Source organism: Camellia sinensis, chromosome 4, assembly GCF_055761805.1.
Source record: "Camellia sinensis isolate YWXY chromosome 4, ASM5576180v1, whole genome shotgun sequence".
NCBI classification, from domain to species: Eukaryota; Viridiplantae; Streptophyta; class Magnoliopsida; order Ericales; family Theaceae; genus Camellia; species Camellia sinensis.
In genome coordinates this window covers 125985785-126013480 of record NC_138964.1, presented here as the reverse complement: position 1 = coordinate 126013480, position 27696 = coordinate 125985785, and the positions used below count along the sequence as shown (strand labels likewise).

At 38.5% G+C, this 27696-nt stretch overlaps 1 pseudogene; it reads right to left on the bottom strand.

Annotated features, from left to right (window-relative positions):
* Positions 1–231: 231 nt before the first annotated feature.
* On the bottom strand, positions 232–27354 carry LOC145823427 (large ribosomal subunit protein uL30z-like; annotated as a pseudogene).
* Positions 27355–27696: the final 342 nt, after the last annotated feature.

The window sequence follows — 27696 nt, the reverse complement described above, 5'->3', positions numbered from 1 at the left end:
CCTAGATTCTCTACACAAACAAATAATTAATTGATCACAATCGATAAAGTCCCTTAAAAAGGCATTCCAATGGTTACTCAACCCAGAAAAGGCAGAAATTTTAACGACACTAAGCAATATTAAATAAAATTGAGACAAAAGGCATTACAGGACATCTGAATTTCAATCTCAACTACACAAACTAGAGTCAACAAAATTTGATCTCTTATGTAAGACCTGTGTTCCTAAATGCTAATTCATTTTACCGACTAGTTCATTGATTTGGTCTTCGTGATTTCCAGTGTCTCCCCCTTCCTTGTAAAGCTTTTTCTTTCCATGCAACGCTTCAGCCGGTAGCAATCTCATTTGCAATGTCTTCTATGCATAAAATGGCATGCTTCCCCTAATGCTTGCCGAACAATCAAAAGAGTGTTGCACTAGAATATTATATTTGAAGTTTTGGCATCAAGTGAGACAAATCAAACCATGCAAAACACAATTTAGAGAATTTTTTTTTTTTTTTTAATTACCTGTTCAATAATGTTAATGTTGGTCAGGGAAACTTTCTGCTTGTCAATTGTAAATTAGATCCTTCACATTCTTCAGATTGGGGTATCTTCAAACACAAACATATATAATCTTATAGAAACCATGTACCATACGACAAGAGCAACCACAAGAAGACAGCCATCATTTAGCTAACGTCTGAGTCGAATGCATTAATGCAAGGTCTAGATATTTGGCATTGGGGGTTTCAAAAGCTACAATCGGTGACCATTAGAGAATTGTTAGGAGAACTATGGTAAGAAGACAAAAGTGATATTTTCTCATGCTGCCTTGGATATTTTTCGCATACTACCGTGTGTCTAATATCACATCATTAAAGAAGTAATATTTGTCAAAACATTTAAAAGTTCTATTTACAAATGTTATGATAACTCAGGTTCTATCTAAATTTTTTTGAACTAATAAGTTCTATTTAGTAAAATTAAAAAAGTTATCAATTTTTTTTTTCAATTTTTAAAATTAAAAATATTATCAATTTTGTATAGTAATGTTCCAGATAATTGTTTTACTAACTGATGAAAAAAGAAGAAACGTTTTTATCCATTTTCTTATTGATTTGATTCAACTATTCAATAAAACTAAGAACATTATTAGTTTTTTCATTTTGAAAGTTTTTTTTTGGTTAGTTTTGCACATCAATGTTCCACCATCATGATCCTTTATAAACACAAAATTTTTAGTTAGCACAAAAAAAATTATTTAGTTTTTTCAATTTTTCAAATTTTTTTTTTTTTTTTTTTGCACATAATTTGTTTATTTAGTTTTTTCAATTGGAAAGTTGATATTTTATAAGTTTTGAAAATCAAAATAAATATCAAATTATCATGTTTCTTTATAGATAATCATAAATGATGAATAATCATTGTTTGAAGGGCAATTCCGACTATTATAAATTTAATAGGACTTGGAGATCCAAAAAATCTTAATTAAGACTTAACAAAATATAAGTTTATAAATTAGGATTTATGTGTAAATGCCTCTTCTTATTATAATTTGCTTGACCAAATGATAAATAAGCATGGGTAAACATGCCAAAATTTGAACCTGTAAAATTAACCTGTGCAAAATCAAAATAAGTTAAATATTATATAATGCCAATGCATGTTACATAGGCAAAAATTATCATCCTGATGTATAGACAAAAATCACCATCTTTTGAGAGAGAACAATAATATTCACCACTAAAAACATATATTCATTTATAACATAGTCCAACAACATGTCCAAAATATATGAAATTGATTGTTCCAATACTTAAAAAAAAGTGAGGCTTTTTCTCTCATAGCTTGGAATATGAAAATTTCAGAACATATCAGGTAAGTCCATAACAACCTAGTGTTGTTGACTATTTCCATGTGAAATTATGCACCATATTGTGCCTTCCTAGGGGTCATTTGCTGAAGTTACATTACATGATCATTGAGGACCATCATACAACTAATTCAAAACGACCATCATACATATAATATATTACATGTACAAAAGGACCATCATATAGCTAATTTCATAATCAAATAATAGACCCTTCCAATAGTATACAAACCCACTCCATCTTGTAATCCTTCTCTAGACTGGGGATGGCCACGGGGCGGGTTTGGGGCGGGTTTGTCATTCCCCGCCCTTGCCCCACTCCCGCTACGAGTGTGTGGAGAAATAGTTTGGAAATACTCGTTGGTCCCAAGCAGACTCCCTTGATCCTCGTTCTTGCGCCTAAAATAGGAATGAACAATCCGGTCAGAGATGCCTGAATTAGCACTCCGACGGACAAGTATGACATCTAGTTATCTCTTAAGTTATCTTTTTTTTACATACCTTCCTTTTGGCTAATGCTCCTCCTTTTTATATTATTCTCCTGGGGCCCACTTTCTTATTATGGACACCCCGCCCTCATAGCTGGGCCTCGTCATTTCGTAGGATTTACGGCTTATTCGGCCCGAAAGCACAAATCCTATTCGGCCACGGCTGACCCACTTGTCATGTCCTACACAACTCCTATTTATATACGACATCTCAAACTCGGCCCCCACAATCGCCTCCCAAACATCAGAGCAAGACCATTCTGGTTGGCATGTTTGGTTGATGCGTTCTTGTCGGCTAACAAATCGGACAAAACCTTGAAAGTCAGGAATACGGCGGTTGCACTCCTTTTAGTACTGATTTGTCAGCATAGATGCTATATTGCAATCATTACAGCTTCCCTCCTTTATATTTGACAATCATTTAATGTTTGATTTGAAAACTGCCCCTCCATGTGTTCTTAGCTCGAAAAGCTTTTAACTTCCTCTGGCATCCTTCACGCCAACCTTCGTCACGACCTCTGCAATTCTTCTCCTTACTGTTCATCTCCTCCTTCAACCTGTAAGTTCACCTTTCTCTTTTCATTCTATTCTCATTCCAATCCCCTGCGTGTTTTGTTTTTAGTACGCATTTTGTTCATACTCCGTCTAAAATGGTGAGGGATTTAAAAGCCCTTCTCTCAGAAGAGTGAGTCACAGCATTCCGTCGTCATTTTTCAATTCTAGAAGACGTCCACCTGTCCCTTGTTGCAGACAGTGTATTGGACATGGAGAGGGCTGACACAAATACCATTGTATTCCTTCTTTTGTCCATCGCTGAGGGTGGAGTCTGATTCCCCCTCCATCCCCTTCTTAGGACGGTCCTATGTTATTAGGGTCTAATTCCCTCCCAATCTAACATGAACTTTTACCGAATAATCATGGGTATAGTAGAATTGAATAGGCGACTAGGTCTAAACCTAGGAATCTTGGCTATTCGGCACTACTACGTCATGGCGAAATCAACCGATCGGTAGGGCCGTTACTTTCTGAGTGCCAAAGACATAGATCATCACTTGATGACCATGCTTGACAGCTCTAGAAAACGGGTTGATGATGCCATGGTCGCCGTCCAAGGTAATTGGGAATTTGGCGAAGCAGAAGATCACCGAGACCTAATGCCGAGGCAAAAAGGGGAGCCAGGTGGCCGACTATCATGTTTTAAACAAACCATCTTCTCAATGAAAATATTGTGTACTGATCATTATTCCTGTCATGTAGGTAACGACTTGAAAATAGCATTGACCTCAGCAGATGAAGCCGTTCTTGAACAAGTGAAGGTTGTCCTTAACTATAAAGGGTGTTCAAACCTTCAAGAACAAGGGCGCGCATGTACTGTTGACGTATGACCTAACCTACTCTACTTTTTTGGCCGTGGACCATATCCCTGTGCCGAGTGGAGAACGACATCTTACTAGACTAATATTCCCTAGTTACAAAAGCCTAAGGGAAATTAGTGTTAACGGTTTCGACGCCAGCGAATAGATCGGTGAATGCGCGCAATCAGAGGGCCGTACAGAGGACTAAGAACTTAACAAAGAAATTGAATTGGCCTTTGAGCACATCAGCCCTAACCATCAATCCGACCTTTTATCCATCTCTGGCCGAGTAGCTTTATTAGCGCCAGAAAATGATATTTTCACCAATTTAGAGGATCTACCTGGGGCCGAATCCGAAACCAATGAGATGGGCAGAGAATCCCTTGCCCAAATTTCCAGAAGACGGAATGCCAAGAAGATGGCGGCCAGGAGACGAGTTAGCGATGCTGGGGGGAGCCAAGTAACTCTAACACGTTAAGTACCCCCAGAAGAAACGGCCCGCGAAATGATAGTGGCCAAATTTGTTCCTGAAGAATACACAGAAGTCATAGGAGCTGATCTGATAGGGCAGAAACAACCTGTCGAGGTTGTATCCGATCTATTGGAGGCCTCGATTGACAAAAGACCAAGGATAGAGATGTCTTCCATGACAGATGCGTTATCCGAGCCATTTGTTATCCAACCACGGATGAAGAATGCGCTGGTTCTTACTAGTGGGTTGGCCATAAAAGATCCCGCTGTGGCCTTAAGTATGGCTTCGCCTCTCTCTTTGCCAGCAGACAGGGCCACTTTCCGTGCTGAATAGGATATCGTCTCAGTTGCCTTGGCAATGCAGTCGGCCATATTGGTAAGTTTAGATCCTTCGTCTAAAATTTATTTTTTGACTCCGTCTAATAAATCTTGGCTTTTTTGTTTTTAGGCGGTGAGAAGGATTGCCGAGATTGGCCGTCGTCACTGTGATGTCATGGAATGACTCGGTATCCTTAAAGGCCAGCTAGAAGCTGAAAAAGGCAAGGCCATAGCTGCCATTGCCGATTTGGATGTGGTGACGGTTAAAGCTGAATCTGAAGTTATGAAGGCGGAAGAAGAGCGGGTGAAGGCCATTGTTGCGCAAGAAAAAGCGAAACACACCGACCTGCTACGTAAGGCTACTAAGGAAAGAGCAAACTTGATAGATGGCTTCCTCAAGTCGGTGCAAGAAGAAGTCTCAAAACTGAGGGCCGATCTTGATAGGAGAAGAAGGCGAGAAAGGTTGCTAAAGTATTGACCGCGAAAGCTTTTGATACCTGAGAACTGAAGGCTAAGGAATTGTACACTGATAAAGCCCTGAAGTTCGAGAATCGAGTTTTCAAGCATGAGTGGCTCAAAGCTTTGGCGGCTATCAAAGTGACTCTAGATCAGCCGATTCCCTACGAGCAGTTAGAAGTTGTACCGCTGGAATCGGATCCAGAGGATTTGGACTTTTAATCGGCTAGTGTTGTAACAGATATATTTTCCTTTGTTTTTGTTACTGTTTATTTTGTTACTTGTATTAAACAGTTTAGTTTTTGCACTAATGCCATTTTTATGTATAAAGCGTTGAATGTACGAGTGCAATTTATTAATAAAAATGTCGATTTTGCTTATAAATGTGTTGATGAATATGCCTTGCGTAGTGGGAATGAAAACAAAAATAAGACACAACTTGTATGAATTCGGAAAAAATATTACTGAACTGAATAAAAAAATAAATATACAACATTGTCAAGTGGACTTGTTTAAATTCGGCAGAACTATTGCAGAGCCGAATAGATTAATAAATCTTTCCTTGCCCCAGTTGACCACTAAGCGTAACCACCAGATATAATCACAAAGCAAGTTCATGGGGGTCAAGTAGGGAACTTGTCTAAACTCGGTAGAACTATTTCAGAGCAGAATAGATTAATAAATCTGTCCTTGCCCTAGTTGAGCTTTGAGTGTAACCGCCGAATACAATCACAAAGCAAGTTCATGGGGTCAACTATTTCAGAGCCGAATAGATTAATAAATTTGCCATTTCCCCAGTTGACTACTAAGCGTAACTGCCGAATACAATCACAAAACAAGTTCATGGGGTCAAGTAGGGCGCTTGTCTAAATTTGGTAGAACTATTTCAGAGCCGAATAGATTAATAAATCTTGCCTTGCCCCAGTTGACCACTGAGCGTAACCGTTGAATACAATCACAAAGCAAGTTCATGGGGTTAAGTAGGGCACTTGTCTAAATTCAGCAGAACTATTTTAGAGCTGAATAGATTAATAAATCTACCATTGCCCTAGTTAACCACTGAGCGTAAAGCAAGTTCGTGGGGTCAAGTAAGGCACTTGTCTAAATTCCGCAGAACTATTTCAGAGTCGGATAGATTAATAAATTTACCCTTACCCCAGTTGACCATTGAGCATAACCACAGAATACAATCACAAATCCAGTTCATGGGGTCAAATAAGGCACTTGTCTAAATTTGACAGAACTATTTCAAAGCTGAATAGATTAACAAATCTACTCTTGCCCCAATTGACCACTGAGTGTAAAGCAAGTTCATGGGGTCAAGTAGGGCACTTGTTTAAATTCGGCAGAAATATTTCAGAGCCGAATAGATTAATAAATCTGCTACTGCCCCAGTTGACCACTGAGCGCAACTACCGAATATAATCACAAAGCAAGTTCATGGGGTCAAATAGGGCACTTGTCTAAATTCGGCAGAACTATTTCAGAGCCAAATAGATTAATAAATCTTCCCTTTCCCTAGTTGACCACTGAGCATAACCGTTGAATACAATCACAAAACAAGTTCATGGGGTCAAGTAATGCACTTGTCTAAATTTGGCAAAACTATTTCAGAGCCAAATAGATTAATAAATCTGCCCTTGCCCTAGATGACCACTGGGCGTAACTGCCAAACACCGGCTACGACTGTGGGCGCTTCGTAATCGTTGCACCCGCAATTAATAAGCGGGGTAGCCAAGTGCGTGTGGGGTCTGTGGCCTTTTTAAATAGACTCTGCTCAGGCCAAGATTATTGTGGAAGGAAAAAGGGAACTGTGTCGACCTAAGCAAGTTCGTATGTCTAGTAGAGTATTCTTCAACAGTAGAGGTGAGGGAAAAACACTAGCTGAACTGGACATAGAGATGAACCGCAGAACTGGTAGAGAATCCACCCAGATGGGTAGTATGGCCTTGGAGGAAAGGGGGAGGTGTCGGTCCCCCCATCGTCAACGTAGGTCCCCAAGAGGGGGCAAGGTAGAAAAATCACCAAGGATAGGGGCACAACAGTGAGGGAACTCAAGAATTGGGAGTGTATATGCCTTAACGCGAGGCGAACCGACCAGGGCACCATGCCCACTAAGTTTTTCGGTGTTTGTTGGGAACAAACCAATGATCGAAGTGGATTCAATTGTCCATGATCCGAATGTGCTAGTAGAGTTTACTCAGCAAATTTTTCCACTCGAAGTTCAACAATCAATGATTGGTCGGGGTGACTACGAAATTTTCAGAGAGAGCATCCATAGGGTGGTCAAGGGACTTTACTGCTCATATGAGATCAGCATGTGCCTTCACGCTATGCAGAGAGAAATTGAACAGAAAGACGGACGTATTTGGAACCTGGAACATTGCGCGAAAAGAGCTGAGAGTGAGCTGAGAAGGGCTAAGGCTATCGAGACGTAATCGGCGCTCCCGATGAACTCTGTTACAATCGACAGGGTGAACTAGCACCTTCCCGATCATGCCATAGCCGATCGGGATACGGAAAGCATGTTCGCAAAAGAAGCGATAAGAACACAAGCTTATGAAGAAGGCTTTTTTGACGGCCGAAAAATCGGCATCTAGAAAACCAGGAAAAAGTTGGCAGATGATGCCTGTTAGTGCGAGAACCGCGGTTTTAAGCACAGGTGGATTAAGGCTCTACAAGTCGTGGGTGTCGACTCGGCATCTTCATTGTACCAAAGTTACAAGTTTCCCTTCGAGGCCTATGACGCCGAAAAGTCTGATAATGAAGAAGAAGGTGCCGATCCGGAGAAGGTTTAAATAATCAAGAAACATGTTTATTGTATTTTTTAGTCTATCAATACCCATATATTTGCACGTATTTGTGGAAATAAATATTCACTGTGCTTGTTTGTTTGATGTTTGTGTTGGCTCGTCATAATTGCATATTTGAGGCCTCATGCCTCTATTGATTTTTTGTCTCATTGATGTATCTTTACAAACCATTTGTTTATTGATCTTCGTAACCTGATTACAAAATTTTGTCAATTTTGGCAACGCTGCTTTTAAACCCTTGCAACGGTTGCTCCGAATTTGGAGCCGTTGTGAATGCCAAACGTTATGCACAAAAGGTGCTTTGAATTCAGAGGCTTATTCGGCCAAACGTGTCAAGCATGAAGGGCGCTCTGAATTCAAAGTCTTTGTGATGGCCAAACATGATCGTGCATAAAAGGTGCTCCGAATTTGGAGGCTTATTCGGCCAAATGTGCCAAGCACGAAGGGCGCTCTGAATTCAGAGTCTTTGTGATGGCCAAACGTGATTGTGCATGAAAGGCACTTTGAATTTGGAGGCTTATTCGGCCAAACATGCCAAGCACGAAAGGCGTTCTGAATTTGGAGTCTTTGTGATGGCCAAATGTGATCGTGTATGAAAGGCGCTTCGAATTCTGAGGCTTATTCAGCCAAACGTGCCAAGTACGAAGGGCGCTCCAAATTCGGAGTCTTTGTGATAGCCAAATGTGATCATGCATGAAAGGCACTCCAAATTCGGAGGCTTATTCGGCCAAACGTGCCAAGCACGAAGGGAGCTCCGAATTTGGAGTCTTTGTGATGGCTAAATGTGATCATGAATGAAAGGCATTCTGAATTCGGAGGCTTATTCGGCCAAACGTGTCAAGCACAAAGGGCACTCCGAATTCAGAATCTTTGTGATGGCCAAACGTGATCATGCACAAAAGATGTTTCGAATTCGGAGACGTATTCGGCCAAACGTGCCAACCACGAAGGGCGCTCTGAATTCGGAGTCTTTGTGATGGCCAAACATGATCATGCACGAAAGGCACTCTGAATTTGAAGGCTTATTCCGAGTTTCATTCGACTATTTGAAATGAGACAAAAATAAGAAAGACGTACTGTATTGTTGAGTAACTACACAGATGCATACATGTTTGCACAACAGCAAAAACAAAAATGAACTGGCGTGTTGTACAAGTGGGTTTAATGATAAAATTTATGCAAGTGGGTCACATTTCAGGGCTATGGCAGACTCTGACCAGTCATGTTCGCAAAGCGATATGCCTCAGTGCCAGCAATTGACTCAATCTGATAGGGGCCGTCCCAGTTGGGGCCTAACTTTCTGTCTACCGATTTTTTCGTAGCAGGGAGCACTTTTTTGAGGGCCGACTTTCTAGGAACATAACAGTGCAGCTGCATGTGCTGATTACATGACTTGGCGAGTTGTTGCTGATATCGCGCCATGCATGCAAAAGCCCAGTCTCGGCATTCCTCAAGCAGATTCAGATCCATGGCCAGCATCATATCATTGCACCCTGTAGCAAAAGCCTTTGATTTCAGAGTGGGAAGGCTGATTTCTAGAGGGATGATAGCTTCTGTTCCAAAGCATAAGGCGAACGGCGCTTCTCTAGTGGTGTGCCTCAGAGTGGTGCGGTGAGCCCATAATACACTGGGCAACTCTTCAACCCATTTACCCTTGGCATTCTCCAATCTTTTTTTGATTCCGTCCAAGATTACTTTATTTGAGGACTCGACTTGACCATTATTTTGTGGATACGCTGGTGAGGAAAAATATGGCTGGATACCAGATGTGTTACATAGTTCCCGATAGACACCACAGTCAAATTGGGTACCGTTATCGGATGCAATTGCTCTGGGTATGCCAAATCGGGTTATAATACTTTTCCATACAAAGCATTTAACATCAACATCTCAAATATGTGCTAGTGATTCTGCTTCGACCCACTTCGTAAAATAGTCTGTTGCGACGATCAAGAATTGTTTGTTTCCCGGAGCTCAAGGTAGTGGTCCAACGATGTCAAGGCCCCATTGAGTAAACGACCAAGGACTAGTAACGGAGTTTAATTCTTCGGTAGGTAGATGATTAGTGGGGAAAACTTCTGGCATTGTTCACACTTCTTTTCGTAGTTCTCGGCATCAGTGCGCATTGTCGGCTAATAATATCCCTGCGTTACGGCTTGGCGGGCAATGAGCGTCCTCCAGAGTGGGCACCACATCTACCTTTTTGTATTTTAACCAAGAGATCCTCAACTCTGTCTGGGTGAACGCATTCCAAATATGGCCCTAAGAGAGATTTTTGTAAAGTTTTCCCTAGGGATCCAAATAATATCGTAGGGCTTTATTCAGCAGCTTATGGGCTTCTTTCTTATCTGTTAGCAGTTGTTTTGAGGAAAGAAATGCAGCGATGTGATCCATCCAACTCAGCTTTGAGTCAATGATGTTGACTTGGATAGGGTCGAGGCAACTGATACTCGGCTCTGGGATGAATCCCACTTCCATGGTTCGCTTGATTTCTAAGTTGATGGAAGAGGATAGGCAAGCAAGGGCATCCACATGTGTGTTCTAATCTCGGGTTATCTGATGCTCGTGGTGGTCGAATTTCGTAAGCAACGAATTCACCATTTTCATATAGGCTGCCATTCAGTCGTTTTTAGCAGCATATTCCCCTTACAACTGGTTGATGACTAATTTGGAATCACAAAAAACTTGTAACCGCTTGGCGCCTAGGTGAAAACGCGTTATGAAGCCCAGTAAGCAATGCTTCATATTCGGCCTCGTTATTTGATGTATCGAAACCCAATTTCACTGCCTGTTCGATTATTGCCCCTTCGGGGGTCATGATTACTACGCCTGCCCCCCTTCCACGTTAGTTGGATGATCCATCACAGTACATCTGCTAAATGTCTCCGACATACATTCTCCAGTCTAGTTGAGGTTGAGTAGAGGGTTGTTTTGACTTGAAGTCGGCGTGGCACCTGGTGAACTCAGCTACAAAGTCGGCCAACACCTGCCCTTTGATGGTTGTTTTGGGAAAAAACTGGATGTCATATTGGCTGTGCTCTAAGGCCCACTTAGAGACTCGTCCTAATGCTTCTACACTACGCAGCGCTACTCGGAGAGGATAGTTCATTAGTACCCCTGTGGTATGAGCCTGAAAGTAGTGCATCAGCTTTCTGGTAGCCACTACAAGAGCCAAGATGAGCTTTTCTAATGGTAGGTATCGTGTTTCGATGTTAACCATCGCCTTGCTTACATAGTAGATTGGTCGCTGCTCCCCGAGTTCCTCCTTTAATAACACGACACTGACTGCCCGATTGGATATCGCTAGATATAAGATGAGCGGATCGCCTAGCAATGGGGTTGCCAAGAATGGCACCGAACGGAGATAAGCTTTCAAGCTGTCTAGTGTGGCCTGGTACTTGGGGGTCCACTGAAATGCTTTGCCCTGCCGAAGTGTGTGAAAAAATGGTCGGTAGCGATCCGAGGAATGACTGATAAATCTATTAAGAGCGGCGGCCATTTCCATCAACTTCTGAACTTCTTTGACTGACTGAGGCAAGCCGAGTTCGATAATGGTCGTGATTTGCCTTAGGTTGGCCTCTATTCCGCGATGGTTCACAATATAGTTGAGAAACTTGCCGAATCCGATGCCGAATGCGTACTTCGAGGCATTGAGTTTCATTTTGTACGTTCAGAGGATACCAAAGGTCACGGATAAGTTGGCAAGATGAGCATGCTTTTCCTTGGATTTCACTACCATATCATCAATGTATACTTCCATGGTGTGGCCGAGCTGTTTTGTAAACAAAGTGGTGACCAACCTTTGGTATGTTGCGTCCACATTTTTCAGTTCGAACGACATGACCTTGTAGCAATAGGTTCCCCGTGGGGTGAGGAATGCGGTCTTTTCCTGGTCCTCCGGATGCATGGAAATTTGGTGGTATCCTTGGTAAGCATCCAAGAAACTCATGCGTTGGTGGTGCGTAGTTGCATCCACAAGTTAGTCAATTCAGGAAAGAGAAAAGAAATCCTTGGGGCAAGCCTTGTTCAAGTTCGTGAAATCAACACAAACATGCCAAGATCCATTTTTCTTCTTGACGACCACGGTATTGAACAGCCAGGTGGGATAAGTTATTTCACGAATTTCCCCGGCTTCCAATAGCCTGTCGATTTCGTTGACAATGGCCGAAGTATGCTCCGTGGCCGACTGTTGAGTTTTTTGAATAATTGGTTTAACATTCGGGTCAACGTTTAAGAAGGAAGAAAGAAACCAACTCTTGTCAAGTAAGAAGGAAACCAACTCTTGTTGTTCAGTTGTGTTCAGGGAGGTGTCGATTATGAAGAATTTGTCAGGTTCCCTTTTGATGCTGATCCAATCGAGGTCTTCCATTGCCATATCACTGGGGGTTTTTCCAATGTCCTTGAGAATTTCTCGATCCGAAACTTCAATCGAGTTCACTTCCAGATCCTTTGGCCTCTTTGCCGAAGCAATAAGATAGCATGGCTTTGCCGATTTTTGAGAACCTCGAATTTGCTTAATGCCATGTTGTGTTGGAAAACAGAGTAATTGATGGTAAGTACTCGGCACTGCCTGCATCGCGTGCAACCAAGTTCTTTCCATGATAAGATTCTATAGTGATGGAAGTTTGATGACCAGAAATTCCATGTCCATTGATTTGGTACCTGCATGAACTGGCAGTATGATCTTGCCCAGTGGATACTCGGGGTTGGCGTTAAAGCCGAACATGGGGTACTCGGCCGGTAGCAAGTCCAAATCGGTGAAGCCGAGTTTAATGAATGTCTTGTGATACATTATCTCCGAGGTGCTCCCTTGATCGATCAGAATGTGTTTTATGACAAATCTGCTTACGTGTAACTCGATAACAAGGGCATCATCATGGGGGAGCGTTACCCCTTCAAGATTGGTGTCGTTGAAGCTGATTTTGCCAGTCTCATGAGGCCTTTTGGCTGGTGTGAACGGCTTGGACGAGCTGGGTTGTAGTTGGATCGCATGTACTTGAGTGGGTGGCGGTAGACTAAATATTATGTGAATCACGCCAAGTGGAGGTGAATCCGGACGTAGAGCTACCGTGTTTGGTGGATTGCCCTTTCGAACATACTGTGCTAGTCAACCGTCTTGCACCAACTCCTCCACATGGTCCTTCAGTGCATAACAACTGTCAGTCTCATGGCCATGATCCTTATGATATTCACACTGCCTATCCCTTTGTCTAGTATCAGGAGGTCCAATCATCTTGGACGGCCATTTAAAGAATGGTAAATGCTAGACTTTAGGTAGGATCTTTCCAATCAGCTTTGCCAATTCTGTGTACTTCTTGTCTGAACGTCTGGGGTGTCTACTTTCCACTTGATATTGTTCGTTCGAACGGCGCGAACACTGTTCGCCTAACCGGCGCAAATCCTGCCGTTTATTGTCTTTTGATTGACACCGCTGTTTAGGGCTCCTTGGTGGTACGACGCTTATTGGTTGAACTAGACCGGATGGTGTCATTTTTACGACTTTCTGTCCAACCTTGACATGAAGGGCATCGTATTCTACCTTGCAATACTCCTCAACTTTCTTCATTAGCACCCAGACTGTTTGAGGAGGCTGTCTGGTCAACGAGCTTCTAAGAGGACTATCGGGTTATAATCCCATTTTAAAGGCAGTGATGGCCATGGAGTCATTATAGGCATCGTCTACCAAGTTGAAACATTCCTAGTAGCGCGCCGAATATTCACAGAGGGTTTCTTTCTGGTTTGATTTGCATTGCCCAGAGAGAGTCAGCTTGCTTCGGCTAGACCTCATTGGTGATGAATCTTGCCTTGAAGGATGTTTGGAGCTGATGAAAACTTTTTACTAAGGCTAGCTCCAGTTTATAATACCATTTGACGGCTAATGGCCCCAGGCTATTCGAAAACATTCGGTACATAAGTGCTTCATCATTAGCATGCAATGTTATTGCTTGTTTGTAATGATGAATGTGATCTGTAGGGTCTGATTTGCCGTCATACAAGGTAAATGTTGGTGTTTTAAACTTTTTTGGCAGTGTAGCCCTTGCAATGCGTCGTACGAAAGGATTGTGTTTATCTTCTGAATTTGATCCATCTCCTTTTCCTCGCCTATGCCGTACATACGGACTCCCGACAGATGAATCGGATACGTCAACTCACCCCTTCTTCTTGGGTTCCTGAGATGACGAATCGAAAGCACTACTACTATCATGTTTCTGATGCCGACGTGATCGATCATCCACATTCTTTTCTAGCGACCAACCCCAGCCATGGCGTGGTGCATTTTGTTGGGATTTGGCTAATTCCAGAGTCAGCTCCTTACGTAAGCGTTCGTTATCAGCCGCCATGTCCTCCAGACATTGTTCATTTCGTTTTGCTTGATCCTTGATCATCTGCGTGGTTTCTTGCATCGAGGTTGAAGGCGAAGTTTGAGCTACTAGGTCAAAGTTCAGGGCTTTTCGTGTAGTGATATTCTCCAGACCAAGCATGGTTCTTGGTGTAACCTCATCTCTTGGTTTAATATCGTTAGCAACGAATGAAGGATCATCTGTTAAGTCTGCCATGAACGTGTTGGAGTTTTCCTACAGACGACGCCAATTGTGGAGAAGTGGTTTGGAAATACCCGTTGGTCCCAAGCAGACTCCCTTGATCCTCGCTCTTACACCTGAAATAGAAATGAACATTCTGGCTGGGGATGCCGGAATTAACACTCCGATGGGCAAGTTAATATTATCTCTCAAGTTATCTTTTTTTAACATACCTTCCTTTTGGTTGATGCTCCTCTTTTTTATATTACTCTCTTGGGGCCCACTTTCTTATTATGGACACCCCGCCTTCACAGCTGGGCCTGGTCATTTTGTAGGATTTACGGCCTATTCAGCCTGAAAGCACAGGTTCTATTCGGCCATGGCCGACTCACATGTCATTTCTTACACAACTCCTATTTATATACGACATCTCAAACTTAGCCCCCACAGAGTGGAATTTTTCAACCCCACCCCCACCCCCGCCCCCGCGCATGTCCGACCACATTTCAAGTAGTCAAAAAAATTAAGAACCCTTTAAATTCTTAGCACACTAAATAATTTTTTTATCTTCATATATATAAACAGTGAGACTTTTAAGATTATTATTTATTTATATTTAAACAAAATCATGGATTTTTAATATTATTTTCTTATATCTAATTATATTATATATATATTATTTATTTATATATTATTAATTATATTGGGTCGGGTTTGGATTGGGGGAAATGATACCCGCCCCTGCCCCACCCCTGTTGCGGTTGACCAAAACATAATCCACTCCCGCCCCACATTAGTGTCGGGGTGGGTAAAATTCGTCCCATTCGGGCGGGTATGGGTAGGCCCCTGCGGATCAGATTTAAATGACCATCCCTACTCTAGATTGAAGAACAAATCAACCCGCTCCTCATCTTTGACTATCATTGATGCTACCTTCAACCTTTGGCCAGTACTCTTTGGTAGTTTCAAGAGTTTTGTATTGACTAGCCTCCTTTGCTGGGATAGGTCATGTAAACACCTTATCCTATGAGCTATCTTTGCCATCCTATTGTTAGTATTTTCAAAGAATGCTCCAAAACTAACAGCCATCTCAGATAAGCCTTGGGAAATCCCCACGGCAGGTCTGACTCGCTTTTTCCTAACTTTAGATAAGTTAGAAGGGTTGGTTGTATTACCTAACAGTGACATTGAATAGTTAATGTCTGTTTCATTAAACCAGAATTGTTCCACCGAGGACTTAGCTCATTTTTCTCTAGTTGCTTCCTCATTCTCCATAGCTGTAACTGAATCAGTTGGACCTTTAGCTAACTCACAAGTGGTCCTATCCTTGCCAAATAGAATAAACCAATCTTTATAATATAAAAATTGCTTGTTTCTCATTCTTTTTGTGTCTGACACTCTTTGCACAAGTGAGTTTTAAACTATCACAATTCAAAGTTTTCTAAGCAAAAATCAATAAATTCAACTTTAAAAAGTAAACAAATAGAAATTATTTATACCCTAACATAGTTTGACCAAGCATCATCACTATCTATAACCATTTTCTCACAATCATCCCAGCCAAAACCACTAGCATTCACCATATCATAGAGAGTGCTATATTGCTTCCTCCACAACTTAATCTTTGATTCGATATGAGGAGAGGCTCAGAGATTAGTTCCAGCAAATGCTAGTAAGATTTTCTTCTCGTATTCATTGCAAAAGCTTGGCCTAATTTGGTTATCATCACGCTTCCACTTAGGATCACTTAAGAATACATCCTTCGTAGCCCCAATGAGGAAATCCTCCTCACACTTGTTCCCAAACCTTCAAGTTTCTTTTGCATTGTTCTTTGATTTGGTGGTACCTATGTTATCCATACCTATATGCATATCATAACATCAACATCTCTCATAAATAACAAAGCAACATAAACAATATCTATTACAAATACCACAAGAAAAATTTTCAAATATTTCAATTACATGTCTTATATTAAACATCCAATAACAAGTAAAAAGTTTCATACAACAATATTTAACAAAATAATATTCATTTACAAATACTACAAGCGATATTTTCAAATAGTTGAATTACATGTCTTCTAGTGAACATCCAATAATAGGTATAAAAGGTTTCATACAACAATATTTAACAAAAAATATTTCTCCATTTATAGGTTATTTCCCTAGCCTCTGCTTGCTTGCTATTCATTAAACAGTTGGTTTGTCAAAGTAGTTCTCCAATCACTCCATTGATCAAATGTTTCCATAACGTCAATGAATTCATCCCCTAATTTAGTTAGAGGAGGAATTATGGGATCATTTTCCTCATCATCAAGTGGATCCATGGGCATTTCATGTTTTATGAGGTTGTAGAGAAGGCAAAATGTGGTAATAATGCGGAATTGAGTCTTGATTGGAAAGTAAGAATATGTCCTCAAAATTTCCCACCTTATTTTAAGTGACCCAAAACACCTCTCAATGACGTTACAAGCAAAAGAGTGTTTCATGTTAAAAAACTCTTCCGGAGTTGTGGGGGCACCCCCTTCTCTCTATGTGGAAAGGTGGTAACGCTGTCTTCTATAAGGTCCAAGGAAACCCTCCCCATTTGTGTAACCTGCATATACGAGATAGTAGTAGCCTGTAATTATATAAAATAATTTCACTACGTAAGTAAGAAAATTTTAAGTCGTAGAAATATATGCTATTTATATAAGGATTTGTAATTATCATACTAGTTGGCACTTTCAACCCATTTGGTCTATTGATTGCATCTTTAAATACCCTAGAATTAGAAGCAAACATTTCCCATCTAGGCAAGACATATATGAATTGCATGTCTTGGGAGCACACACCTAATACATTTGTGGCAATTTCCCCCTTCTGTATTCTATACCTTGGTTTGCCTACTTCTGGGGCACGAACCTTAACATAGGTTCCATCTAAAGCTCTAAGACAGTTCTAACAATAAAAAATAACATACAAATTAACACATTTCAAAAAACACAAAAATGTATTGTCCAAATCAATTTACAAATGAGTTATACCCGAAACCACCTCCACCTATCATCTATGCAATTAGCAATTATTGGCTTGGGTGCCTTAAGTAGGACACCTTAGAGATGTAACACAACCTTGAGAACATCATTGAAGTACTTGCTAACTTTGTGACCACTTCGCATGAAATTAAATTTGATTTTGCAGTTCTTAGTATGATGTGCAAGGACATTCAAGAACATAGTTACTTGCTCTTCTAAGACAAAATATTTGGAATCTCTCAATCCAGCATTTCATACTAATCCACACAGCAACATGAATGTAGGCATATTCATTTGTAGCATATCATGACAACTTACTTCACTATTTCTGACCAACCTATTCAAATGGTCAATTTGTGTCTTGTATGGATGAGGTGATCTATGCAATTGCAACCTAGCTTATTTTGTCTCTAAGGCTGCATGTAACATTACCATGTACACAACAAATGCATAATTAATGCATGCAACAATAGGTTAAAGAGATACAATGCATGCATGAGGTCCTTCTTTCCTTTTGCAATAGGATAGTTATTATCCATCTACATGCATAATAAAGCATTGAATCAAGCAATATAAAACCAAAATCAGCACCATAACAAAAACAAATGAATATACATATATGTTAGTATTGAGGGAAAACACAAGTAATTTGTGGCTGATTGAATTACTTTACCACAAAATTATAACTAGCATCTATAATAAGCATATTAGTACTTTGGTTGAAAAGATCTTGGTGTACTTTGGTTGTCATTGCCTAAATACGTTGTGTGAAAAGAATAAATTCTAATTTCTAATAAGCTTTAAACTATATTTGTAAGCCCAAAAATGCATAACAACTTACAAAGAAAGATTAAATAAACACAGAGATGGTTCCCATCAATTACACAGAACATTGGAGAAAGTCAATAATTGGACAATATGTACATCAATTTCCCAGATACATCAATTTTGTCATCATTAATCTGTTTTTAGAATAGAGCAAGAGATACAAAAATTAAGAATTTTGATTATGTAAAAGAGAACACAAAATCAACATGAAACTGATAGAAACTCTAGCTTCTCTCACCCATCAAACTCAACTAAAGTGAAAGAAATATTTAATGATATCAAATCCACATTGTTTTTGATAAACATACAAACAGAAAGCATGCACCAATTAATCTTCCATTACCACCAATAAAAGAACAAAAAAAGCTTACAAATGTAGAAGACCTATAACAGAACTAGGTGCGACCCATAATAAATAATGGAAAATTGACACAGTCAAGTAAAATCTTTAAACATATATCAAAAAGAAGAATAAAAGTCTCCAAAACAAAACCACCATATATCATCTTTCAAAAACCATTACAGAGAGTTTCTATAACAAAATCGAGGATGAACTTACCTTATGCTTTTCAAAAAAAATATATACATTTGTTATTTATAAATAATAATAATAATAATAATCACAAGTAGAAGCACAATCGGTACCTCTTGAAGGGAGAAAGAGAGAGAGAGAGAGAGAGAGAGAGAGAGAGAGAGAGAGAGACATTTATAATAGTTGTTTTAATTTGAAAAAAACAACAAATTGAGGCAGAGATTTTAAAATTTTTCTTTTATCTGTGGTTGAAAAAACATAAACAACAAATTGAGGCAGAGTTTTATAATTTTTTTTATGATTGTGTTCTTTGAGGTTAAAAAAACAAATCCAAACTTGCATTACAATTATTAACAGAAATATGTGATTCACAATAGAGATTTATTTATTTATTTTTAATATTTAACCTTTTGATATGGATTGAAGAAAAAGAGGAAGCGATCATGTTCTGTACATGTCCGTGTTTAGATCATCCAAGCATTTGGCAACCTTAGTTACATAGATGCTATGATAAGATCTATTGGGCAAGAATTTTTTAGAAGTTTTGTTAGGGTAAAATTTACATAATAAAACAAAGAAGACCCAAAAGAATTGATGAAAAAAATCCTTCAAATCCCAAAAATTGGACTCATAATTGCAGTACACACTCTATCAACCCACAACCCATACATAAAAGCCATTGAAACATCAACCAATAAAAAAAACCCCCTAACCATCACATGTATATCAATGGAGAAGAAGAGAAGATAATTTTTTTACAAAATTAGATATTACCATAGTTGATTGTTGATCCAATGTTCTCGTCAGCCAAGATTTCCTGCCATTTCCTTGCCGTCATAGATGTGTCATTCCCGCTATTTCCTTGCTACCAAACACATATATATAGGCAACAATTGAGGGAAAAAGTGTATTCCAATCTCTAAGCCAGTGGATTGATTTTTCAATCTTAGCTCAGCTGTGATATAGGACGAATAGGGATTACTTTCTTACAAGTAGTGAGCCCATGTTAAGTATACTGGTAGCAGCAATAGTAGACTTATAGGGCTAGATTTGGTGAGATTTTGTGACTGCAGAAGTATTTAAAAAAAATAGGAGTTTAAGGGTTTGTAAAAGGATAGGGTTTTGGGAATGAAAACACAAGTGTTTAGGGGCAGTTGGGTGGTTGTTCTAAGCACTGTGAACAGTGACGTGAACAATAACCTTGCTGGATAGAAGAAGATGAAGAAGAAGAAGAAAAAGAGAGAGAGAGAGAGAGAGAGAGAGAGAGAGAGAAGTGCTTCACCCTCGTAAGGGATATGCCAATCTCATAAACACAATCTCAAATTTTCATAATATTAACTATGTTATTGAATCATTGAGATTACACATATATTTATAGGCTAAAGACTTTCCTAATTCTATAAGGACTATTTTCCAAATTTAAAAACTAAAAATATTTATCAACTACTAATATTGTAGACCAACTATGACTTCTAATTCTACTTAAATCATAATAGGAAACTTTAACGACTTCTAATTCTACTTCAATATAAAAATGGAAAACTTGGACTTTTGACCACTAATATTATTTTAAACATAATAAAACCCATATATAATAACCCATTTAATAACTTGACCCAAAACAAAACCCATGGGTGACCCCTACAACCCATGTCCAACAATTATTGGAATTACCATTATACCTTTAATTACTAAAACCTACTATAACAACATGAAGACTAAAAATTATTCCAAATCTTTAATTCTTGATGCCCTAAATGTGCTTCATGTGAAATTCTAGATTTGCTCTTTTTCTTCTTTCCATAATCTTCATCATTCTCCCCTCCATTCGAAAAAACTTGATCTCGAGTTTTATAATGTTGAAGCATAAGGATTATGGAATCTTGCACTTGTTACCATTCAACTTGATTGTTTTGAATGAACGATAAGAAAATAAAAAAGTTCAATGTTGTTATCACTCCATTAACCACATTGAATTTATTTGGAATAATAAACTCAATATGAACTTTATTTTTCTTGTGAAGAGCAGAAAGTTCAGTGACATTCTCATCATTTTCTTTGGCTTTCTTGGCTTTATAATCTTGAGCATGATGATCTTTCATGCTTTCTTTAGTAAGCAAATTAATTTTTGCCTTTGTTTCTTCAATATCTTCAATATTAGCAACATGTTCATCTTGCTCTTTCATAGTTTCTTCAAAATCTTTAACACTACCATTCTTTTTTTTGGATATTAGCCTTCTCTAAAACAGCAGCCAACAACATCTCCATGGAAGCTTTCAATCCATTTAAAGTTGTTTTGATAGTATGCACATCACTCTTTATCATTGCAACATCTTCCTTGGTAGCCTCATAACCTTTTGAGAAGGCCTCGAGCTTGGAATTCAATTAAGCGTTTGTCACTATGGTATTCAAAAAAATAACATTGTCAAAGACCAAAAACAGTGGAGAATGAAAGTAGGATCTTGAAGCTCTGATACCAAACTGATGTAGGACGAGTAGGGATTACTTTCCTACAAGTAGTGAGCCCGAGTTAAGTATATTGGCAGTAGCAACAGTATACTTGTAGGGCTAGATTTGGTGGGATTTTGTGACTACAAAAGTATTTAAAAAAATAGGAGTTTAAGGGTTTATAAAAAGGTAGGGTTTTGGGAATGAAAACACAAGTGTTTAGGGGCAGTTGGGTGGTTGTTCTAAGCACTGTGAACAGTGATATGAACAGTTACCTTGCTGGATGGAAGAAGAAGAAGAAGAGAGAGAGAGAGAGAGAGAGAGAGAGAGAGAGAGAGAGAGAGAGAGAAGTGCTTCACCCTTGCAAGAGTTAGGCCAATCACACAATCACAATCTCAAATTTTCATAATATTAACTCTGCTATTGAATCAATGAGATTACATATATATTTATAGGCTAAAGACTTTCCTAATTCTATAAGGACTATTTCCTAAATTTAGAAACTAAAAATATTTAGCAACTACTAATATTTTGTGACTTCTAATTCTACTTCAATATCAAAAAAGGAAACTTAGATTTTTGACCACTAAGATTATTTTAGACATAATAAAACCTATATATAATAACCCATTTAATAACTTGACCCAAAATAAAACTCATGGGTAACCCTTATAACCCATATCCAACAATTATTGGAATTACCACTATATTCTTAATTACTAAAGCCTACTATAATGACATGAAGACTAAAAATTATTCCAAATCTTTAATTCTTGATGCCCTAAATGTGCTTCATGTGAAATTTCAAATTTGCTCTTTTTATTTTTTCCATGATCTTCATTAATTTGAGGGAAATGTAATCTGGCTAGGGTGTGGAAGTAATACTCCAGCTAGAGTAACAGTCCCACTCAATAAGGAAGGAAACAAACAAACTATTGTGGGACCCACCTCATTATTACTCCAATCCCACACCCTAATTAGCAAAACAAACATGACCATAATGTAATACAATCAAGGTGTAAATTCAATCAATTTCGAATCATTTCATCATCTTCAGCAAGGATATTTTATAGATGAATTACTGCACATTGTAAATGATAAATTAATGGTGTGAGCAACCCATTTCTTCATGTAAACATCAAGCACATGCCATTTGTAGCAAATAAAAGTAACAAAGAGTTGTTTGTCCCACTCACATGTAACATAAGGCTCCACTCTTTGTATAATTTGCATGATCCTTTCATTTGTCTTCACAAAGACGCCACTAAAGATTTGCCTTAGTCTCAGAGAGTATAAAATCTTCCTGGTTTTTGGATGCATGTCATTTTTCCTACAAAGAAATAGTGGATATCATAATTAGAAGTAGTATGGGATAACAATGTAAGGAAATTTTTTCAACCATCACATTAACAACTTACCCTCTGATGTGAATGATGAAAAGAAACTTAGATTTTGGTGTTACAAGTGCTTATCTAAGCTGCTTTTCCCTATACTTCATTTGGATGAGATCCAATTCTTAGGTGGAAGGTGGTTAACGATTTTAAAAGGTACAATTGGGTTCACTATGGATTTCCAATTGGCCTCAATTTAAGAAGTATATAGGTGGTTAACGATGTACATGCCAAAAAAAAAAAGAAAAAGAAAAAGAAAAAGAAAAGGTGGGGGTCATCAAGTACAAATAAACTACACGACCAAAAAATATTACAAAATAAACTTGTAAAACAATACAAGCATACATTCTTCTCTGTATGCCACTTAAATAGGAGTAAAAATTAAGCTATGAGTGCGGCGTTCTAAATTGATTATTAATTTATAAAAACCTTATATAAGATCTGTGAAGTGGATGTATCTTCAATACTTGATTTAGACGTGTTATTTTAACAAGAGATGAATATAAGTATGTGATACACCCCCATAGTCGACGTGCCTTATCCTAATATTACCTTTCAGAAAATCTCTAGGAAATTAAGGGAGGAACAAAATCATAGTTTACTAAAGCGTAGCTCGACTTTTCGTGCTCTTTTCGGAAAACGACAAGCCCTGTAGTATTGGACTCCCGCGGTTCTGAATCTAATCTCATAAGTGCAATGTGAAATAGAAAACACCAAAAGAATCCAAATCCGACAAATCTTTGGAAAAATCGATTTTAAATAAAAAAATGCCAAAAATGGACTACTTTGCCATATACAAAGTTGCCACCTAAATATTTTGGAAAATTTAGAAAACCCATGACTTGTGCCAACGGCCACGTGTCCGTCATCACCATGATTGTCTCGGCTCGGAAACTTAGGTACCAGAGGGGAAGGTCGTGAATTGAGCACTCCCACTTGCCTGATCAAAGATCGGCTTCTACTATTATTTACATTATATGCTTTTATTCTGATTTATTAGGTTAACTTACTATGTGATGCGCATACACACAAGTATAGACTAATTTGCAAGAATTGGAACACTTGATCTCATGTTTATTTTTGAAAAGTGTTTGTGAATGTGCCACTTGAAAAAGTGGGCTCAAATATACATTACTCATATTATTCCAATTCGAGCAAGTAGCCTTCATCCACATGCATTCAAACAATTTATCACTTAAGCACTTAGCCTCATGGTGAACATGCTTTGATATGGCAACAACCACATTCATGTAATATGCTAAAGCAAATAAAAGCTCACCTAGTACTCCAAGCCAAAAAAGATAAAAGAGTTAAAAAAGATAAAAGAGTTAGAAAAATGCATGATCTTGATTATGCAATATGACTTAATGCAACGCATACAATATACAATTACTAGGCTCAACTACTGATATGGCATATGAATCAATTTGATAGCATGTGGTCTAAGCATGCATTCAAAGAATGTATTACCTAACAATGCCAGTTAGAATGATGTGCTGAGCACAATGCATGTAAGATAATGGATTCAAGGCATGAGAGATGTTAAATAAAACATGATGCCTTAAACTAACCAACATAAGCAGGTAAATAAAAGGGAGAAAGATGTGGGGTTGGAAGACATACACATTATTACAATTGTGCCATCGTGCAGGAGGGTTCGAATAAACTAATTAGCTAAGCTAATTAACTAATTAACTAACAATTACAAACCGAATTGAAAGAAATTAACTATGCTAGCTAATTATTACAAATTGGAACTAACTAATTAATTACACTAATTAATTAATTACAAATAAGATTTAACTAATTAATTACAACATGAATACAACTTGTAATAAATAATTAAACTAACTAATTAGACCCGAGAAGAGAGGGATGCTCATGCATGCACGGATTTCCACCCGAAAAGCATATTGTTCTGCTGCTAGAATGCTTCTGTTGCACGCTTCTGTTGCACAGTAGAACATCTTTCACCTCAGCCTCTGCTCTGTTCTGTTCCAAAAAAGGTGCTGCTCAATTTGACAAAAGTGGCCGGCAGACCAGAAGTGGTGGTCTGCCGGCCACTGATGCTTAGTTTCGCCTACTGCAACAGAAAGCATACATAGCACAAATAGGGTATTCTCAAGGGTTGTTTGTACAATTTACTCCTCCTTATCATCAAACAGCTCAAAGGAGTGGTAAATTTGATTCACAAACCATCAATTAATGCAATTTCATTGCATGATGGCCTATGAACCAAAGTATACAATGTCAATAAATGCTACATGAAAGACTCTCAAACCTCCTCCCTATCATGGATTGATCAAGGGAAGTGGTTGAGCTTGGAAACTTGAACCATTTCATCATTAGCAAATATGAAATGCCTCAAGTTTCCATGTGTTCAATTAACGTCCGATTGAACACAAATTGCTTATTATCTTCCATCACTTTTAGTCCCAATTTTATTACTCCATTTTAATTACCAACCATGCTTTAACTAGTTCAGTCCAAAAGTGAGCTTTAAGTCCTCTAATGAAAAGGAATATCAAACTAAGTGTTTGTTTTACGCATGAGAGAAGTGTCATGCCATTGGTAATTAACCCCCAAAGGGATTAAACCATTAAGCACAATACCTCAATCTCAAGCTTAAACAAACAAGTAGCTTGAAGCAACTTTCAAAACAAAGCAAAAGCCAAGAAAGGAAGAAGGTTGTAGAGGTGATTAAAGCTGATCACAAGCATGGAAAACAAGAAATAAATACTATCAACTCAAACAAGTTGGTGGCTAAGGCCTAAACCACCAAGCCTATGAGGACAATTACACTACAAGCATGAAATACAAGGTTCAAATGCAATGAACATCTAAAAACATTCCTAAAACAGTGCAAAAACATGGTGGAATTAAGACAAAAATAGTTAGAACAATAAGCTAAAACATGGAACAAGTTAAGCTAGAGAACAAGCACAAGGAGGGGAGGCTACCCCCTCCATTTTTGGGGCTTCAAAACATGGTTTTAGCTACTGAAAAAGCTTTGAAATTTAGTATTTAAAAGCTCAAAAAAAGTTGACAAAGAGGTGAGAAACACAAGGGCAAAGGCTTAAGAAATGAGGTACAAATAAGGGTGATCCACCCCTCCACCCCTAATGGCCTTAAACCACAAGTTTTAGCCCAAAAATACAGAGTATAAACAGCCCAAAAACAGTGTAAAAATAGTAGGCAAAATAGCAAAGAAAGTAAAGAAATAAGCCAAGTCTTATACCTCTTGAAGAGGAGAACACTTTCTAAGAAACAAATCAACACTTACACACCCTCAATAGCTCAAAGTAAGCTCAAAAGTACCTCAGCTCAAAGATCACAAGGTTTGGTTTAGAGTGTATAGGCAAAAGCTTAAGAATTTGCAAGAGAGAGAAAGGAAGAATTATAGAGAGAGAGAAATAATTTTGCTCCAAAATGTTCAACCCTAAAAAATGAAAGGGGAGGTCCTCTATATATAGAAAAATATGCAACTCCCTCAGAAATATCCATACATACACGTGTAGGCAGATACAAGCATCAGTGGAAACAACTGGCATAAATATCTGCCAAAACACACTTGTGGCCGGCAGGCCATTAATGTTGGCTGGTAGGCCAATAATTTTAGCCGGCAGGGCACACACATGGCCGACAGCCAAGATCAGTGGCCTGCAGCCAATAGCAGTGGTTGGCAACCCAAAGAATGGGGCCTGCAGGTCCCAGGGTTTTTAGGCTTGAATAACTAGGGTTTTGGTCCAAAACAAAGCAAGAAGTGTGTATGGTTTTGAAGGCTCAAAGCTGTGGCATTTTGCTGAGGACTTTGAGCACTTAACAAGCATATACAACTTCATCATCGGGTGCGCAAGCGATGGTGTCCAAATTATAAGGGCGGTAAAAAATTGGGTGCCTACATAGAGGTACTAATCATAGAATTAAAGATGCTTCTTAAAGTGTTCCACTACTGATTAGACATGCTAACATTTCACACAATACTTACATTAGCCTCAATGTGCTAAATGGACAATATTATAATCTATTCCCAGGATTAAAAGTTAGGGGAAATAAGGAGAGTAAAAAAAGAAAAGAAAAAAAAAAAGAAGAAAAAAAGTAGAAGATACTTCAATGGTTTAACCATGTATCTCCTTGTATCAAAAAACACAATGTAGAATTTGGCAAATTCGACAACTAGAAAAAGCCCATACCCTACATTGTACAAGACCAAGCATAATTAATAAGTTTAACACACTAAGTATTAGACCAATGCAAACTCTACCACCAGTAATAGGATCAACCCATTACGTATGCCACAACGCAAGTTCAAACTTATTAATTTTTTTTTAAAAAAAGATTAATAATTCATCCACACAATTTGTTTCGGCCGAATGCACACAATTGAGTCAATTGTGTGCATTCGTGCAGAACAAATTCTGTGGATATAGCGGTGTTGTAAAAATAAAAAATAAAAAGTATGCCATGTGTTCACATTTTCTAAAACATAAAATGATATTCTGCCAAAAAGACTTAAAATTAACAAAAGCAAGTTTTCCATCAAAAAATAAATCAAGCAATAAGGGGCATCATTATTACCACCAACAAAACTAGAGATAGTAGGGATCAATTAATTAAAGCATGAACAATCTATATAAACTTCACATTCCACAGATTCTAAATCAAGAAAGTTACTCTATCTCGGTGCTCTATGATGAATTGCTCAGGCTTCTTGATGATGAAATTATCTCCCTTGCTTTTCCTAATCCTCTGCTCCAACTATTGCTTTCTTCTAACAGCCCACTCTTCATTGCCTTTCCTTTTCTTTAATATCACCTCTGGTATATAATTGAGGGGCTTTGGTTCCTCCTCAGCCATGATTCTCTCTACTCTCCCACTAGTAAAAATCGAGTACCAAATTAACAATTTGTGCTTATGAAAAATAATAGATTGTGAAATTTGTGATTGAGAATCGCTAATATGACCAACGCAAGCATTTGATTTGGACAGTATCATATAATCAAAAACTAGAAATTAATATGCAAAAAGAATTACATATATATATATATATATGTGTGTGTGTGTGTGTGTGTGTGTGTGTATAAATACGTCCCTAAAGAGAGAACAAAGGTCGCTCATTCGCTACAAACCCTTGTTTGTCTAGTTTCTTAGAGAGAGAGAGAGAGAGAGAGAGAGGTTGGGGAAATTAGTTTTGAACAT